The 19,692-nt window shown below is 38.7% G+C and overlaps 2 long non-coding RNA genes across 2 annotated transcripts in view; one reads left to right on the top strand and one right to left on the bottom strand.

The window, feature by feature from the left end:
- LOC147578153 (uncharacterized) overlaps positions 1-19,692 on the bottom strand; it is a 58,184-nt gene that overhangs the window by 26,292 nt on the left and 12,200 nt on the right. Inside the window, exons 3-4 of the long non-coding RNA XR_015254212.1 lie at positions 16,594-16,736; positions 3,569-3,676 (exon numbers count right to left, since the gene is read on the bottom strand). This is a non-coding gene — a long non-coding RNA (uncharacterized LOC147578153). The remainder of the gene's footprint in view (positions 1-3,568; positions 3,677-16,593; positions 16,737-19,692) is intronic.
- LOC147578154 (uncharacterized) overlaps positions 1-19,692 on the top strand; it is a 60,974-nt gene that overhangs the window by 29,142 nt on the left and 12,140 nt on the right. The gene's annotated exons all lie outside the window — the stretch shown is intronic.

The raw sequence follows: 19,692 nt of genomic DNA, 5'->3' as shown, positions 1-19,692 counted from the left end.
TACATGCCTGGCCCTCCGTGTCATTCAGGTCTCACCTGGGGCATCGTCTGCCCTTTGAGGTCTTCACTAACCACCTAAACATATTTCCCACTCCAGCCTCCCTCCACTCACTCTCTGCGGACTTAAGGTTATTTGAAATTATTTTCTTCCTTTATTTGGTTATTTTCTTCTCTCCACTAGAGGGAATTTAACCTAGAGAAGTTAGCCTTCACAAAATAGGGACTTTGGGGGGCGCCTGGGTGGCGTAGTCGGTTAAGCGTCCGACTTCAGCCAGGTCACGATCTCGCGGTCCGTGAGTTCGAGCCCCGCGTCGGGCTCTGGGCTGATGGCTCAGAGCTTGGAGCCTGTTTCCGATTCTGTGTCTCCCTCTCTCTCTGCCCCTCCCCCGTTCATGCTCTGTCTCTCTCTGTCCCAAAAATAAATAAACGTTGAAAAAAAAACAAAATAGGGACTTTGGTCTCATCGCCACCACCGTATCTGCAGCCCAGGGTAGCTGTATGATACATATTTGTTGGCTGAATTAACAGATAAATCCTGTAGACCTAGTGAAGGATGAAGCTGGATTTGAATCCAAATCTGTTTGGCTTCAGGGTCTATCCACTTCCCACTCTAGCACGTTGTTTTCCAGCTGGGCCTAGTGTTTAATATCTGAATAAATAGCAAATATCCAGGCTTGATGCAAGATATTTGATTAAAAACACATTTAAGTTTTGGCAAATAATTGATTCTACTAAAAATAAAAGCGGATTGCTTCAAAGATTCCATAATATTGTGCTTCTCTTTGCCAGTGAATAAGTGACCCCAGTTAACAGTCAACTGTCATGCTAATGTTAAATATTTGTTATATTTTTATAGACTTACCAGATATTTCACTGACTTGGAGCACTTCAAAAACTGATTCTTTGTTAGGTTAATTTGAATTGTTGTAGATATATAATAGTAGGAAAAACAAGTACTTTGTTTTTAAAGAAATCTTTCACAGTCCAGAGTTTTCCCAAATTTGCATTATCTTTCCCAACGCTTAGATGGAATTATTGAGGCTTCACTGACTTTCTAAACTTTTTCTCACCAACAGATGTGTACAGTTGTCTCTTTTTTGGGGGTATGTAAGCCATCATGATTTCAGGAAACAAGGCCATGGTTGAGACATTTGAAGGAAAACAAAGTGTTGAAGAGCAGCTGACTGCATAACTAAGAAATCAATCATTGCCCAGGCTGCTTTATTGGCATAATTGGCAATGATTTATAGAATGATGGCAGGAGTCCAAATGGGCATGTGTATCCTTAATACCATTATAGCACTCTGGCATGGATCTTATTCAACATGACATAACTGGACTGGGGACGAAGTTTTAGAGACACCTATTTAAATTAGCTAATAACCAAGAAGAAGATATTGCCCATGAGTTTATTTTGTCTAATAGTGTGAAAATTTGTGACATATTTTAATGGAATCCTGACCCTGAACTGTGCTTAAAGCAAATCAGTCAGAAAATATCTCTTGAATGCTTGTGTAATATCTAGTGTTTTGCATATATCTAGTGTGATATTGCTTTATTAATCAACATTGCCACATGAAAGAAAGTTATGTCCAGGAAATAATTATGGCTGTTGAGCGCCGAGGACACGGGAAGGGATTTAGAGGCAGTGAGTGTGCAATTGGCCAACTGATAGATTTGGTTCATTTAAAAGGAGTAATGGAAGGTTTATCTACTGTGCTGCATCTTGTAACTTACTTGTTAAATTTATTCAGGAAAGATGGCTTTAGTGATTTTTCTGGAAACTAACTAGTGGGTTGTGAGAGATAATTAACAAAACTTCCTGTTTCTTCTCTTGGAACAGATGGATATTTTTGAAATGCAGCAGAACACTGAGCTCAGTTTGAGGGCATGCATAGTTGAGTTGCTTCTATTTGTATAATGAGGTGCTACTTGCCTGTATTCCAGAGGTCTACAGCCTTTTATCTGCAGAGTCATACAACTGGTTTCCACGGAACTAAGCAGCTAAATGTAGCAGCCAACATTGGCTTCAGAACCTGACTTTTAAGGACACTGCCCCAAAGGAGCTTTTTCTCCCCCTGTTGTTTTTTTCTACCTGATAAAACACATCTCGTCTACCTTATTATCCTAGCTATATGGGTGCCAGCATTTGAAAATGGCCTAGCTCTCTGGATGGAACTTATTGAAAGGGCATATATGAGGCAAACGTTCATTGCTAAAGTGTCAAGGTGTGGAATCTAGAATCAGTAAAATTGTTAAAATACGAGGTGGGGGGAGAGAGAGAGAGAGAAAGGACAGGCTGTGCACAAAAATTTCCCTGTTGATTCAATATTCAGGTGAAAACTGCTCCCTGTGATAAGTCAAGGTTTTGGCAAATGTGGATGATGACAGCAGAAAGCAGGGGATTTTAATGGAGTTTTCATGTTTCTGATAGATTTCTTACACCCAATGTAGGCGCACATTTGGTTAATAACTCTTAAAATACCTTGCATGTTTATATATTTGTCCTTCCTGAGAGGAGAATTTGCCACGAAGCTAATAAAGCTTGGCCCTTTATTTGTGAGGATCCCTTCCAACTTCTTATAAGGAGGAAAGCTAGGAATCTGTATATAATTTTGTATTCTATTTTCTTAAAGAGTCCCTTTCCTCTCCCAAATGAATGAAGTTCATGTCCAAACAAACTGAATCAGCTCCTGTTTGTAAGAAGGAGGTAGAAAGAGTTTCTGGTTTTTAGAAGATAGTGATGTCTCAGTAGTTTCCCTGGGAGAAGGAATGCGGGTCAACTTAACCCACTGTCTTTAACTTAACTTGTTCATTAAATAAGAAGCCCAGAGGAAAGGTTGGAGATATGTACAGCCATGGGATTACCATGAAATTTGATGGCTATTCCATTTCACTGTCATTGAACAGTAGAGAAAAATATGATGGGGGCTTATGAAAACTGCTTTGGGTCGTAACTTTGGACTACGAGCTCCTTGAGGGCAAGTTGAAATGAATGTTCCATTTGTATTTGGAGGAGTGGTGTCCAGCATCAATATTTAAAACAAGCCATTGTGGCTCGTTTAGGTAGCCTAGGTCCTTAATTAACTAAAAGAGAAGTAGAGTTTAAATTGCTTCAAGCCAAGTGATATATTTCCCGACTTGTGCACTGTAATAAAGAGGAGGAATACACATTTTGGGTAAAATGCACACAGAGTCCATTTTCTTGTTCAGAAAACTTGGATAGCATATTTATTATTTAAAGTCCAAGTCCTTACTATGATATAAGCTGTAACATAACTTTTCAGTTTTTTTTAAATTTTTAAAAAAAGTTTATTTATTTGAGAGAGAGAGCAAGCACATGAGCAGGGTAAGGGCAGAGACAGAGGGAGAGAGTGAATCCCAAGCAGTCTTGATGCTGTCAGCACAGAGCCCAATGCCAGGGCTCCATCCCACGAATAGTGAGATCATGACCCGAGCTGAAATCAAGAGTCAGACACTTACCCTACTGAGCCTCAGAGGTGCCCCTGTAACTTTTCAGTTTTATCTTCTGCCACCCAGCACTCCTGCTACCCAGGTTCCCTTCTTACCAGGATACACAGCAGTTCCAAATATTCTGCTCTGTTTTCACACTGATTCCTGAGGCTGAATGCTATTACCTCCTACCGGCCAAGTACAGTATCTTGCACGCAGTGAACCTGTAATGGAAGTTTGTGACATTATTATTTCACCTATGAAAAAAAAAATCAGAACTTGCTCAAAGCGAGTATGAAAGATTTGCTTCTATACTGAGCATAGTTTTTTTTTAATGCTTGTTTCAGAAGGAAGTCCACATTCTTAGATATGGAATACTGGAAATAGTTTTGAATCTAGTCTTTGCTTCCTTCTCCAGTTCCATTTCTTACCATTTTTGCTTGTTGCTCATGACTGCTTCTGCTTCCTGGCCTTCACACGCATTGTTCTGAACACCTGGAATGTTCCTTTTATCCCATCTATCTCAACTTGCTTCCCTTTGCTAATTTGTGCTGGTCCTTTGAGGATCACTCAGTTCAGGAGTCACCTCCTCAGGAAGCTATCTATCACCTAGATTCCCCCTCCGCCTCCATGGGGTTCACTGTTCCATTTATATGCTTTAATGGCATCTTATGGTTACTCTACAATAGCAATGGTGACTTTTTTTTTTTTTTAATTTACTGTTTACTTAATTGTATTTCTTCATTAAACACAATAGTTCCTGAAGGGCATGATGTCTTACTTACTGTGGTATCCCTGGACAAAATATGGTGTTCAGCTCTAATATTTATTGAATAAATATATTTCAGTTATCTATAAACAACTAGTTATGAGAGTTATAGAGAAATATGTTTTGCCTACATATCCTTGAGTTCATCAGAAGAAGCTTGCTAAAGTGGAGAAGTGTTACTATAGAGCACTTATGCTGCCAAAAGTATAAGTTAGATGTCAAGAAAATTCTCATACAAAGTGTAGGCACACATCCCTTCTATGTCTCCTGAGGAAGAAAAAAGCTGTCTCCTGCTGTTGCAACTCTTATAGTAATACGTTAATATCGCAGTGGGTAACATGTCTTAAAAGAATCAGAAATTGGTCCAAGGACACAGGGAAAATTGCTACTGAAAATCATTTAAGTTTTTGTACAGAGAAGCTTTTATGGTATCACCTAAATGAAAAAAAAATGTTTTTAAAGCTATATATCAAGAGCTGCATTCTACATGAAAATGAAAAATAACAACAGAAGAAGAAGAATAGCACTCTGTTCAGTTTTTTTTCAAAGAAAAGAAAACCTGGGTGTATTTTGCCCTTTGTATCCTGTTTTATAGTGATAAAATACTTGAATACTTAAACTTGTGCTTTGGTGTTACTTACGTTGTACAACATATTCTTATATTTAAAAATAGTACTGCTGAGAGTATGGTGCAGCAGTTTAATTTCAACTGTGTTACCCAAGGTAAACTTCAAGTTTTCTAGCAAGATGGCAGACTGAACACACAGGTCTGAAAATAAAATATAGTAAACACAAAAGAATAAACCAAAAGAAAAGGAGGGATGCCATCTGTAGATGAGTTATTTCAACAAATTGCTAAAAGATGAAAGGAGAATAGAAGGCTGTTGATGGCTTTTTTTTCTTTTCCTTTTTTCTTTTTGAGAGAGAGAGGAGCAGAGAGAGAGGGAGAGAGGGAGAGAGAGAATCTTAAGCAGGTGCCATGCCCAGTGCAGAGCCTGACACAGGGCTCAATCCCACAACCCTGGGAATATGACCTGAGCAGAAATCAGGAGTTGGCTTAACTGGTTGAGCCATCCAGGTACCCCCTTTTTCTTTTTTTAATTGAGAAAATACCAACCCAGGACACTTAAGTAGGGACTGTGACAATGGAAAGAACTGACTTGCCAGGAAAAACTCTAAAGGAACTTCAGTTCAGAGTTAGCAAATACAGTGCATCTGTCTAGTTATTTAACCTTAACTAATGGGTGTTTTTGAAAGACAGAACAGAGGGAAGGAAATTAACCAAACATTAGAGGAAAAATATCCAGAGCTGAATATTTGGTCTTGAAGAATCCCACCCAGGGGCACCTGGGTGGCTCAGTTGGCTAAGCGTCTGACCCTTGATCTCAGCTCAGGTCATGATCTCGTGGTTCTTGAGTTTGAGCCCCACCTCAGGCTCTATGCTCACAGCGTGGAGCCTGATTGGAATTTTCTCTTTCTCTCTCTGCCCTAAAGAAAAAAAAAAAGAAAGAAAGAAAGAAAGAAAGAAAGAAAGAAAGAAAGAAAGAAAGAAAGAAAGATCCCACCCAATGTTGAAATGATTGCAAAAAGAACTACCTGTCTAAACATAGCATCATGACACTTCAGATATCAGAAATAACCAGTATGTCTGAGAAGCTTCCAGAAAGAAAATATAGGTCAAAAACAAAGGAAGAGGAATAAGGCTGACAGGTGGCAATCCCAAATGTATGAGGTCTTGAAGACAATAGAGCAATACAAAGCCTGCAATGTTCTGAGAAAAAAAAATTAGAACCAATCAAAGTATGAAGAGAAAACAGACTTCTTCAAACATCTAGGGGCCTGGAACATTTACTTCCAGGCACTCTTCTTGCTTAGAAAATTATGGTGTACTGTAGAAAAATGAGGGTAAATATCCATGAAAGAGAAAAATGGTCATAAAAGAAACTGTGGCGTTACACCAAGAGTCTAGGGAAAAGACATTGCAGCATGACAGTTTGGCTGGAAGCTTCTGAATCGCCCTGGAAGCATGACTCAAGTAGAAGAGACACATTTTAAAGATTAGAATGGGTTAAGAGCTGATGTCATGAATGACCAGGTGAAGCAGGCACATCTCTTCTCTTTTAAGAAAACAGAAAAGAGAATTAGAAAAGGGGAAACCAACCAACCAACAAACAAAAAACAGGAAAGTCACAACCCAAATAGGAAGCACACTAAAATGTAGCATGATTCTATCTCTGTAGAAATAGAAGAATGTAATGCATTTGACTTGTGTGTTATGAATGTTTTCCCTTGAGTTGCCTGGGATATAATACTGGATCCTGTATCATATGGGGTTTGGTTACAAGTAATAGATAAATATCAGAGGTTTAAGGAAGATAGATTTATTTCTCTCTTGCATGGAAGAAGGAACTTTAGGGCTGATACAATAGTCTCAAGATCATTGAGAAACCCATGATCTTTCCATCTTGTTGCTCTGTCAAACTCCACCTATGGGTTCCGTGTAATGGTGATCGCGAGAAAATCTCACATAATAAACTATTAAAAGAGGATGCTTCTGGAATTAGAGCTAAGATGCAGAGTGTCAGAGCAGCAGTTACTTCTTATTATAAACTGTTCATTATATTTTTATTTTTTTTACCATGTACAAGTATTATTTTGATTAAAAGTAATACAGAGGATGAAAGATTAGTAAAGGGAAAGGCTCATTTTATATTCCTTTAGTTCTAATGCTACCTTCTCAAAGAAATCATGCTGATTGCTTTTATGAAATGCCACGAACACTCTAGTTACCACCAAGAAACTCTCCAGTTCATTATCTTGTTTTTATTTTTTTCATTAGCTGTTATCCATATCTGCAATCTTTAAATTTTATTTATGTGTAAATTGACATCTCCTTTAGAATGTAAGTTCTGTAAGGAAAGGGAAATTTTAAAAATTGCTCATTTCTGGGACACTTGGGTGGCTAAGTTCGTTGAGCATCCAACTTAGGCTCAGGTCATGATCTTGCAGTTCGTGAGTTTGAACCCCACATTGGGCTTGCTGCTGTCAGCCTGTCTACTCAGAGTCCACTTCAGATCCTCTGTCCCCCTCTCTCTGCCTGTCCCCCAATTGTACTCTCAAAAAAATTGCTCATTTCTGTGTCTCCAAAGCCCATAATAGTGGTTTGAATATAGTAGGCATTTAATACGTATTCATTGAATAAATAAACTCCCAAACAAATATTTAGACATTAGTAGATTCAGAAGGAGATAAATAAGAAGCCTGGAAAGGAATTTTATCAGTAAGGAACCTATAGTTAACATTGGTATCAAAAAAATATTGTAAGAAATGGCTTAGATCCAAGTTTCACAAGATATTGTTTTGGTTGTTGAGATATTTTTGCAAAATGGTCTCCATGACTGAAACAAGTTTGGAATGCTATATACAACATGCTATATATACCCTAGAAGATTTATAATATATATTGGTATATAAAAAATTCTGATAGGAATTACCATAAATAAATACATTTGCTTAACCCAGCATTGACATGAAACTCTTTTATGTCATAATCATTTTATTAACATGTTGTAGAGCTAGACCTCTATGGAACATATATTCAGAAATGCTGCTTAAATGTGTTACTTAAAGATCATGTAAGGCATACTTTATCTAAGTTTTGAGGAATTCAAAGAAATATGAACAGTACAGATTCAAATGTGGTGGGACAGTGATTGTGGGGTTCTTGTCACTACATGTGAAAAAAATATGAAGTTTTGAATTTGTCCTCATATTTCTGTCTCCGGACCAAGGGTTGTGCTTGGAGAGAAGAATTTTGGGATGGAACTGCATGGCTGGGTGTAGAAAATGGCTCTTCTTTTTCACATATCCAGACTGCATGCTGTCAGCTACTGACTATACTCAGAAGAGAAGCTCAGGGTAGTGCAATGCACAATTTTATCCTTTCATTGTTAAACCCACAACTTGGAGCACACCTAGTACAGTTGAGGCTTTATAAAGACAGGAGAAATTCAAAAGCAATCAGAAATATTTAACCATTGCAGTATACTTCGTACTCCCCAGAAACACTCACAAAGGTCTCCCAAGCCTATGTTTATTCCCAAAGATTATCAAATGAAGTTAATGTGCTTTTAAATTATATGTCTCTTTGATTTTAATTTTCTTAGCATATGGTGGGGTTTTTTGGTGACAATTCAAATAGGTGGTTACCTTGTAAACTCTGCCACAGCCTTATTATTATGTTATACTGATCATAATTCCTAATCATTTTGGTCATGTTTTTGTGGATATCTATTTTATGGATCATAATTATAGTATTAAGTACTTATTAAGTACTGCTTAAGGATTCTTCTCATTACTTCTAACTTCTGGGGTAAATTGAGATTAGTTTGTCCACTTCACAGTTTAGAAAACAAAAATCTTCAACCGTTCCAGTGAAATTTGGTCCATTAAAAAATCCACAACAGCTTTATCCAGTAATATCACATGTCTTCTTAAAGACTGTCCTATTTAAATGTTATTGACTAATTTGCAGAGCAGCTAAAAGACAGCCCAGATAAACAGGCGTTTCTTAGTTGTTTGCTGAAGAACTGAAGTGGTTGACTCACTTAACAGTTAGTGATACTACTTTCCTGGGATTTTACATAAAAACATTATGTACATGGAAAAACCATTTGAATCTTTAGTTAGGGCTCATTCTAGACTGGCCTTGAATCAAATCCCTGACTTGGGTTTTGCAACAAAATTTTTCACTCTGAACAATGCATATATATACAGCCATTTGAAATTCCCATTTTTTTTTGTTGGACAAAACTGGTTGATTCTCAGCAACTTATTATGTCCAACCTAATAGAGGCAGAGTCCAAGAACCCTCTCAGTCCTATCTGTCCCTAGGGCAAACTAGTCTCACATGTCAGCCAGGTCTAGCTGATATCCATTCAGGGAGCATATTTAACAGTTTCATAAGAAAGGAGTGGTAGGACTTCTGGTGTAAAGTGGTAGGTGATTTTCTGAGTTTAGCAAAAAAACAAGAAAACAATGTATTCATTTGGTGGATGAGTGAAAATGGAAGCCTAATGGTGTGACCGACTATCAGATCTTTGAATTGACAAATACCGCTTTTGACTGTTGTGCTGAAAAAACCCAGGTCAAACACCTTAGAGTACTTTAAAGAAAAACTTTCCAAGGCCTATCTTGTCTTTCTTTAGGCTAAAAAATATTTTAAAATCTGATTTGATTGATGAGTTACATTCTGCTTGAATGTCTTGAGTGTGGCAGAAATACTGCTGTGCAAATTCCTCCAAATTCACCGGGGTTGCTGATACGTCTGCACATGGGCTTGACACCAGGTTACATGAAATATGAATGTCCTGTCATGTTATTTTAGCTAACCTCAAGTAGAAAAGCATCTGAAGCATCAATATTTTTGGTCAGCCTTTCCTAAGTTTTGGTCACAGAAGTGAATGTTTCACGGTCCCTCCATAAATTATTCCATACATATCATGTAAATTATTACATAAAATATTACACATTGCAAGACTCCATGAAGCCTTGCAGCTCCACAGAACAAATCTGATGTGTGAAGAGTGGAGAACAATGTCCCTTATTGCTGAACAAGAGAATGGCATAATAAGATCTCAACGGGAGCAGTGAAAATAAGAGACTGAGCCAGAGAGAGATTTGAGCAAGTACGTCAGTGTGGCACATTGTATTTTACAAACATGGAAACAACGATATCTTCCCACCCAGACTTCTTCTATAACCATGCTATGCCCCCATCAAGAGGTGGAGTGCACATTCCTCTTCGCTAGTTCCCCACCCCTAACCTTTGAAACTAGGTGAGTCTCTATGACTTTTTGGACTAATAGAGTTTGGTGAAAGTGACTATGTGACTTCTTAGGACAGGATAGAAAAACGCCATGCCCTGCCCCCATAGGAATCTCGCTCTTGGAATCCAGACGTCATGGTGTGAGGAAATCCAAGAAACCCATAGAGAGGTCCACAAAGGAGAAGAACTGAAGATCATTGCCAGTGGTCCCAGTGTAGCTCCAGCCAATAGCCGGCACCAACTTGCCAGCATGCGAGTGGAGCATTGTGCAAATGGATCACCTGGGGTGAGCTGTTACAGCTGATGCCACACTGAGCCACAAAGAACCATCTTCACTGAAGTCCTGATCAAATTAGAGATTCAGGAGCAAAATAATGAATTATCATTGCTTAAAACACTATGTTTTAGAGTGATTTGCTACATAGCAGTAGATAACCAAAACAGCTAATTTTATTCAGCCTTAATTGAGGCACAGACAGTGTAAAAGGAGCAAACTGTGCATCTTCCTCAGTATCTTTCCCCCTTTGCTTTCTTTCACTGGTCTAAATCATCCCAGTTCTCTTTGCCTTTCCTTATATCACCTACTTATTTTTCATTGTTTTGATTACTCTTCCCTAAATCCCCTCTCAGGTTTTAAGACCCCGAGCTAGACACATTATGTTAATAAAGGCTTGATTAAAGCTGAGAGTAATTAGAGGATTAAGTGTAATTCCTACATTCTATTATCTTATTTATAGAACTTGATGGCAGGCTCTAAATTTCAACAGCAAGTGCTGAATTTAGGACTTAACCTGACACCAAGTTCTTCCAACTTCAACAGGCTTTAACATTTTCTGTTTAAATTAAATATTGCCAGCACCCAAAAAATTATATAAGACATGACAACAAACACTCACCTAGTCTGTCTTGTATCAACTTTTAACCTTCTATAGATTAAAAAGATAATAATGAATTGTAGATACCATTGACTAGACCTCTGTGATACTGTTCCCTCCCCCAGAAAAAATTACTGTTCTAAATCTTTCCCATGAATGTTTCATACAATTATGATATATGTATATATCAATAAATAATATATAATATTGCTTTGTTTTAAACTTAAAAAAATGTGTATTTATTTAGTTTGAGAGAGCGAGACAGTGAGACCGGGAGAAAGAGCAGAGAGAGGAGAGAAACAGAATCCCAGGCAGGCTCTACACCAACAGCATGGAGGCTGATATGGGGTTACATCCCATGAACCGTGAGATCCTGACCTGAGCTGAAATCAAGAGTCAGACACCTAACTGACGGAGCCACCCACGTGCCCCTGTTTTAAACTGTTATAAATGAAATTCTTATACACCCTTCTGTGTCTTAGTTTTTTGATATATCCATTTTAGTGCCTATATACTTTATTATGTGACTATAACCATACTTAATCAAATCTGCTGTTGATGAACATGTAGGTAGAAACAGATTTTTGCTGTTCCAGATCATGCTCTACTGCACGTTCTTGTACATGTCATCTTATGCACACGTGAAGAAGTGTCTCCAAGGTTCTACCTGGAGGATGAATTGCAGAGTATAAGGATGCACACAACTTTGACTTTAGTAGGTATTGACAAATTGTTTTTTTTTAATGTGTTTCTTACAATTCAGTTTCCATCAGAATTGTTGGAAGTTCTTGTTCCTTCAAATTCTTACCAAAGTGTGGGATTATCAGACTAGGAAGTATGATAATTTTTGGCAATCGAATGAGTATGAAATGCAATTTTAAAAGTTTTGCATTTTGGGGCACTTTGGTAGCTCAGTCAGTTTAGAGTCCGACTCTTGATTTTGGCTCAGGTCATGATCTCATGGTCCGTGAGTTCGAGCCCCTCATCAGGCTCTGTGCTGACAGCTCGGAGCCTGGAGCCTGCTTTGGATTCTGTGTCTCCCTCTCTCTGCCCCTTCCCCGCTCATTCTCTGTCTCAAAAATAAACATTAAAAAAATAAAAAAAAAATAAGTTTTGCATTTCTTTGATTACTAATGCTGTTGAGTATTTTTTGTACATTCATGTTCTTTGTCTATTTCTCTAATCGATTTTTGTCCTTTTCCTATTCATTTATAGGATTTGTATACAAATCTTGCATATTAACTTTTTATTCATTATATGCATTGCAAATACTTTCTCTCAGCTTCATAGATTGCATTTTAACTTTGGTGTCTTTTTTTGAACAGAAGTTTTAAAAATTTAATGTCAAATTTATTTATCTTTTCCTTTATGGTTTGTGCTTTTTTCTGTCCTACTAAATGGATCTGTTCCTTCCTGGAAATCATTAATTATCTTCCCTATTTTTTCCCCAATGATTGATTATTTACTTATTCATTATTTATTTATTGAGAGAGGCAGAGAGAAAGTGAGAGAGAGGGAGAGAGAGAATGAGAATGCCCGTGAGTGGGAGAGGGTCAGAGGGAGAGAGAGAATCTTAAGCAGGCTCCATACCTAGCAAGGAGCCTGCTGTGGGCTCAACTTACTACTGTGAGATCATGACCTGAACTGAAATCAAGAGTTGACATTTAACTGACTGAGTCACCCAGGCGCCCCTCCAAATGTTTTGACTATTTACTTTTTACATTTGGATCTTTCATTTTTTTTTCCAATTCATTTTTTTTTTTTTTTTTAATTTTTGGGACAGAGAGAGACAGAGCATGAACGGGGGAGGGGCAGAGAGAGAGGGAGACACAGAATCGGAAACAGGCTCCAGGCTCCGAGCCATCAGCCCAGAGCCCGACGCGGGGCTCGAACTCACGGACCGCGAGATCGTGACCTGGCTGAAGCCGGACGCTTAACCAACTGCGCCACCCAGGCGCCCCTTCCAATTCATTTTTGATATGATGTGAAGTAGGAAGCTATCTTTTTTCCTACTTGGATAACTTATTGGTCTTGATCATGTTTTCTGAATAATTAATCCTTCTTCATTGATTTGTAATACCATCTCAGACACAAACAACATTTCTATGTAAGTGTTTGTTGGTTCTGGTCTCTTTTTTCTGCTCTCCTGTTCTATCTGTCTAGACCTGTATATCTTAATTAATATAACTATTCTAATATATTATAGAATAAGTCTCTACACCTTAGTTTTCAAAATTATGTTAGTGATTCTTGGCTCTTTCCTTTTCTCTTTGAATTTTAGGATCAGCTTGTCATATTCTTTAAAAATACTCCTTGGGATTTTGATGGAATTAATTTGTAGTAAAATTAATATCTTTATAATTCTGAGTCTCCCTATTCATGACCATATTCTATCTCCATTTACTTAGGTCTTTTTTTTTTTTTTTCCTTTGGTCCCCTTATAAGGTTTTATAATTTTATCCATAAATACAGTTGGTCCTCATTATTTGTGGATTTCATATTTGTGAATTTGTCTACTTCCTAAAATTTATTTGTGATCTTCCACATCAATACTCACCGTGCATTCACGGTCATTGGCAAACACGTGCAGAGTAGCAAAAAATTTGAGTTGACTAACATACACCCATGTTCCCAGCTGAGTTCCAGCAAAGCAATGTTTTGTTTTCTTGTTTTAGTTCTCATATTGTAAACATGAGTGTCCTTTCTGCAGTTTATTTAGTGCCATATTTTTCATATTGTTCTGCCCTTTTCCAGTGATTTAACTGTTTAAAATCCCCCTCAAGCATAGTGCTGAAGTGTTATCTAGTGCTCCTAAGGGCAAGAAGGCTGGGATGTGCCTTTCAGAGAAAATACATGTGTTATGTAAGCTTTGTTCAGGGATGAGTTATAGTGCTGTTGGCTGTGAGTTTAGTGTTAATGAATCAACAATATATAGTAACCAAGGTCTTTTAAAACAGAAACACACATGAAACAAAGTTATATATTGATCAGTCAGTGAAAATGTGACCAGAAACTTGCAGGAACCCTTCCCTGTATTTCCCCTAGGAGCAATGGTTCAGTATTTGCTACTTTAGTGTATGTGGCAACTTTATAGAACATAATTACCACGAATAATGAGAATCGACTGTAGCCTAAACATTTTTTATTATATTTATTTTAAGGCATCTTGTATTTTATGTAATTGTAAATAGTATCTGTTTTTACATTACATTTTCTAACTTGTTTTTACTGGTGTTGAGTGTATTGATTTTGGTATGCTGATCTTATGTCCCAGCTTTGTCATTTTACTAGTTGTGTGATTCTTGGCAAGTTTATTAGGTTGGTAGGGCAGCCCTAACAAAGTACCACAATCTGTGTGGCTCAGAACAACAGAAATTTATTATCTCACAGTTCTGGAGGCTAAAAGTCTGAAATCAAACTGTTGGCAGGGTCACATTCCCCCTGAAAACTGCAGGGGACTCCTTCCTTTCCTCTTCCTAGCTTCTGATGGTTGCGAATCATCTTTGGCATTCCTTGGTTTGCAACTGCATGCCTCCACTCTCTGACTTTGTTGTCACATAATGATCTCCCTGTGCGTGTCTGTGCCCCAATTCCCTATTCTTAAAAGGGCATCAATCATGTTGGATTAGAACCCACCCTAACGGTATCATCTTAAATCGATTACATCTGCAAAGATCTGATTTTCAATAGGGTCATATTCACAAGTACCAGGGGTTAGGGCTTCACCGTGTCTTCTGGGGAACACAATTCAACCTCTAACAGTAAGTTCCTTAATCTTTCTGTACATCAGTTTTCTTTGGAAATAGTAATTGTATTATTGTCAGAGGGCTGTTGTATTAGATTAGTTAATGGATTAGTTAATAATATATGGAAAGTACCTAGAACTGTGTTTGGCCCACAATAAGAATATAATATGTGTTAGCTGGTTAAATTACTTTTATCTGTCTGATCACTTTGCTGAACTCTGTTACTGGTTTAAAAAGTTTGTAGATAATTTTGAATATACTCTATAGATAGTCATGTTGGATGGAAACAGCAGTTTTATCTTTCCTAATTTTTATACATTTTATTTTACCTTCTTACCTTATTATTGTAAAACACCCATGATAATATTGTATAGAAGCAGTGATAATAGGATGGTGGGCATCTTGTTTTGTTTGTGATTTAAATCGGAGTTACTCTATAATTTTATCATTAAATATTATGATTGCTCTAGCTTTACAATGATGTCATTACTCAGGTTAAGAAAGTTTATTTCTAGCCATAATTTTCACAGGGTTTTAAAATTAACCTTTGAATAAGTATTAAATACTTTTTAAATGCATTTTTTAAGAAAATTATGTTTCACCCTCCCCCCCTTTAATATCAAGCCTGAAAGGATAGGAATCAGCAGCAAATGAAAGTCTGGGCTATGAGTCAGGAGGTGAATAGAAACCAGTTGGAATTTACCCAAGGGCTACAGGAGTGCTGATGCATAGGGGCACTTGTACCCTAGTGTTTATAGCAGCACTTTCAACAATAGCCAAATTATGGAAAGAACCTAAATGTCCATCAACTGATTAATGGATAAAGAAGTTGTGGTTTATATATACAGTGGAATACTACTTGGCAATGAGAAAGAATGAAATCTTGCCTTTTGTAGCAACGTGGATGGAACTGGAGAGTGTTATGCTAAGTGAAATAAGTCATACAGAGAAAGGCAGATACCATATGTTTTCACTCTTATGTGGATCCTGAGAAACTTAACAGAAGACCATGGGGGAGGGCAAGGGGAAAAAAGTTAGAGAGGGAGGGAGGCAAACCATAAGAGACTCTTAAAAATTGAGAATAAACTGAGGGTTGATGGGCGGGGAGAGGGAGGGGAAAGTGGGTGATGGGCATTGAGGAGGGCACCTGTTGGGATGATCACTGGGTGCTATATGGAAACCAATCTGACAATAAATTTCATATTAAAAAAAAAAAAGAAACCATTTGGAATCAGACTGGGTTGGCAACAAAGGAAGAAACACAAATTATATGAATGGCTGTTTGTCTATATTGTTTTGCAGGTGCAAAGTGTGTGGTTATGGAGGACGAGCTTTAGGTTGGTAATAATAATTAATAGTAATAGTGACAACATGGTAAGTGATAGTTAACAATAACATTCCTTACCAAGTCCTTCCAACACAATGGAAATAAGAAGACATACATTTCTTCTTGTAGTTTACAAACTAGTTATTCTGTGAGCTCTAACAAAGCACCAGTATTAAAAAAAAAATTCTGAAATAATGAAGGAAAAAGTGTTTACAACACTCTGACCCAGGAGATGGTGTAATTTCAATTTCATGCTTAGTCACAAAATCATCCTGAATAGCTTGTTGAATTCAATCTGCAGTGTGGTATGGATTCTGTAGGGGGCAGCTCTTCCCGCCTTCCTCAGGCTCTGTGTGAGTCACAGGAGGCTCACCCTCCCGCCCTGTTCTTTCTTCTAATCAAATAATTTTTATTGTTATTTGAAAGTTCATTGCACTGAGATAGGTCATCTTTCTGGGATACCGACAAGGTAAAAACCTGGCTCCGATCCATATAAAGCATTCTGAAACCTGTTTGTGATGAATGTTTGGACAAGCTTTGTAGCTGATGTGTCTGTTTAGATGACAACTGAGGCCCGGCCTGGACCTTTGCACTCACCTTCTGTTTATACCATCTATGAGTAATCTCCTGTTGTTCACACCTGGGGGGTGGGGTGGGTGCTGCTTGCCTTCAAATCCTCAGAGTGAAAAAAGCAAAGGAGAAGTAAGGAGCTCATGGTATCTGGAGCCGTTTCAGAGTTTCTGTGAAGTGAGGAAAAGTCGGGGTCATTTCCTTTAACTTCGGAGCTATTAGTCTTAGTTGTCGGCAGCCGGGTTACCTGTGATTGAAGGCCACAAGTGCAAATATTCAAAAGGCAATTTAGGCATGTTTCTGGCTGGGTGTGGGACCTGCTTCAATAAATTCCAGTGGAAAAAAGGAATAATGCTGTCTGCTTAACAGCTTGCTTTTCGGGTTCTTAAAATGACTGACAAAAGAGTAAATGCTCAGTAAAAGTTTTAAATTACACCAAAACTCTCTTCCTTTCCTCGTTCCTGCCAACACGCCAACACACACTTCTTAAATTTTTTTTTAATGTTTATTTATCTTTGAGAGAGAAAGAGACAGAGTGTGGGTGGGGGAGGGGCAGAGAGAGAGGGAGACACAGAATCTGAAGCAGGCTTCCAGGCTCCGAGCTGTCAGCAAAGAGCCTGACGTGGGGCTGGAACCCACAAACAGTGAGATCATGACCTGAGCCGAAATCAGATGCTCAACCAACTGAGCCACCCAGGCACCCCTTGCCAACATACACTTCTTAAGTGTCCATTAGATATGTCAGAGATGGATGAGTACAAAGTACTTAGCACAGTTTTCCCGTGGATGGTAAGTACTCAGTGAGTGACGAGTACTTATCCCTATTTAGTACTACTCCCAAGGAGATCATTGCAAATTTTGGTGTGATTTGTCATCTCGTGCAGTGAACGCCTTACCAAGAAGACGTTTTACCATGATGCCTTTTTCTGGTCAGAAGCTGATGTTTGTGATAGCACAGTCCATTCATTGGTCAGAACAATGACAACAACGCATGTATGCGAAATCCGTTTTCTAGGGGTTTCTACAGGGGTGGTGAAACAAAATCTGTCTGAAAGCCTTGATCCAAACATTGGGCTAATGAGGACATGTGGCCTTAGATGATTTGAAGACTGTGTAAAAGGTTAATGGGTTACTATTTAAAACCATACGTAAAGACTTTTTTTCTTCAGTTTGGAGGGCTGCGTTTTCTAAGTTCGCACACAAATTCCTTTTTATAGTGGGTAGGCTGCCTTTCTCAGCTGCATACTGTCATTCCTAAACAATCCTAGAGCTAAAAATTTTAAGTGCTGTCACCCAAAATTGCTAGACAGAACTTACTCTTTAATTTGTCTGTCACTCTGTCTGTCACTCCACTTGCACTTTGTGGTGACGCACTGGTTCAACTGTCATATCCTGTACTCTTTTACAATAATAAAAAAAAAAGAGGCCCCAGTTGTACTCCTGGGATGGCTGGAGCAGTCACCTCCAGCTGCCCAGAGCTCTTCCGACATAAACTTTGGCAGTGAGTCCTGCTGACAAAGTGCAAGTAAAGTAACAAATCTTTACTCTTTTACATGAATGATCCCTCACCTAGAAACTGTCAATTAGTAGCAAAGACTCAAACACTGAGAAGCAGAGGATGGGGAGAGATGTAACAACTGGTCACCCCAACCTTTTACTATAAGTGTACTGTAAGCAAATGACTTGCTGTAGGTGCCAAGCTCAGCAATGCTTCACAGAGGCAGGTAAGAAGTGCATTCACTTGCCTTTTTCTCACTGTCTGAGCACGGGATTTCTGGAGGGAGCTAGTTGGTTCAACTATGGGGATTCTGTTTGGACTCCACATTTCGATTTGAACACTCACTTAGGTGGTGTTCAAGGCCGTGACAGGTTCCAGAGGGGAAGGAGAGATGGTGTCGCAGTCAAGTCTGTGTGATAGGGTCCCAAGAGGAGTCAAAAAGTAAATTTTGGTTTAATCTCTACCTCCTGACCCAAATCCTTTCTGATTACTGCAGGAAGTCTTTGGGCGGGGGTAGAGGTAAAGAAAGAGCATCTCCTGCACTCCAATGTTATGACATGATCTCTTACTGCTCCCAGCTGGGGATCCTTGGCCCCTGTCAGCGTGGAGGCATACCTTCTTCTCACCTGTGTCAGCCCTGGTGTTAGGCCACCAAGCACATTCGGTATGTGTGCTGTATGCTTACAGAGACCTGAGTAATACAGGGCTTTGTTCTATATTGCTTTTCACATACAATATTCTTCTATCTGTGATTTTGGCTTTGACCCAGGGGGAAAGGATGGGGTGCAGGTTGAGGACCATCCTGTTGCTCTTCACTGTGTTGTTCTAAAGCCACCCTCTTTTCTAGCCCCTGCCCTAAGGCTGGAACTTAGCTTGACCCCTGTGCCTCCTTGACCTTCCATCTACACTGTCCTGTTCTCCCCTGAGCTCATCTACATGCTGGGGGATGAAGGGGTGAGGAAGGTGATCTCCAGTCCCACTGCCTATCAGACAGAGCCCCAGATGAGTTTGATTTTGCAACAAATGCACATCTCGGGCCTCTGTTCTGGGACCTCAGCAACAATAATGGCCTGTATCTTTTTTTAGTTTTTTTAAGTGAACAACTCGATTTTAATTTTATTTTTATTTTTGAGAGAAAGAGAGGCAGAGAGAGAGAGAGAGAGAGAGAGAGGGAGAGAGAGAGAGAATCTTAAGCAGGCTCCACGCCCAGCATGAAGCTTGATGTGGGGCTCGATCTCACGACTATGAGATCATGACCTGAGCCAAAATCAAAAGTCAGATGCTTACCTGACTGAGCCACCCAGGCACCCCAACAACTTGATTTTTAAAGGAAAATTATTCAAGGAAAGAATATTAGGAAAGGTTGGAGGATGTAAAACATTTTAAATACTCCATCTACTGATGATTTCCTTTTTTTAAAAAATCTCTGTTAAGTTTTGGAAGTGTGAACAGGGAGACTTTTTCTGGGTCTTTAATGGGAGGATCAACAGTTGGAGAATATATACCTGCCTCTGCAAGTTATTTTTTTGACAATTCTGTGGGAGTTGACGCTATCAATTCTCTGTTAGTCTTTTCATGCAGAAATGTTCCAAAATAGTAGATGATGCCCACAGCTCAGTTTACATCTG

This window comes from Puma concolor, chromosome C1 (genome assembly GCF_028749965.1).
Source record: "Puma concolor isolate L17-30 chromosome C1, mPumCon1.1.hap2, whole genome shotgun sequence".
In the NCBI taxonomy this organism is placed as follows: domain Eukaryota; kingdom Metazoa; phylum Chordata; class Mammalia; order Carnivora; family Felidae; genus Puma; species Puma concolor.
This window is presented reverse-complemented; position numbering and strand designations above follow the sequence as displayed.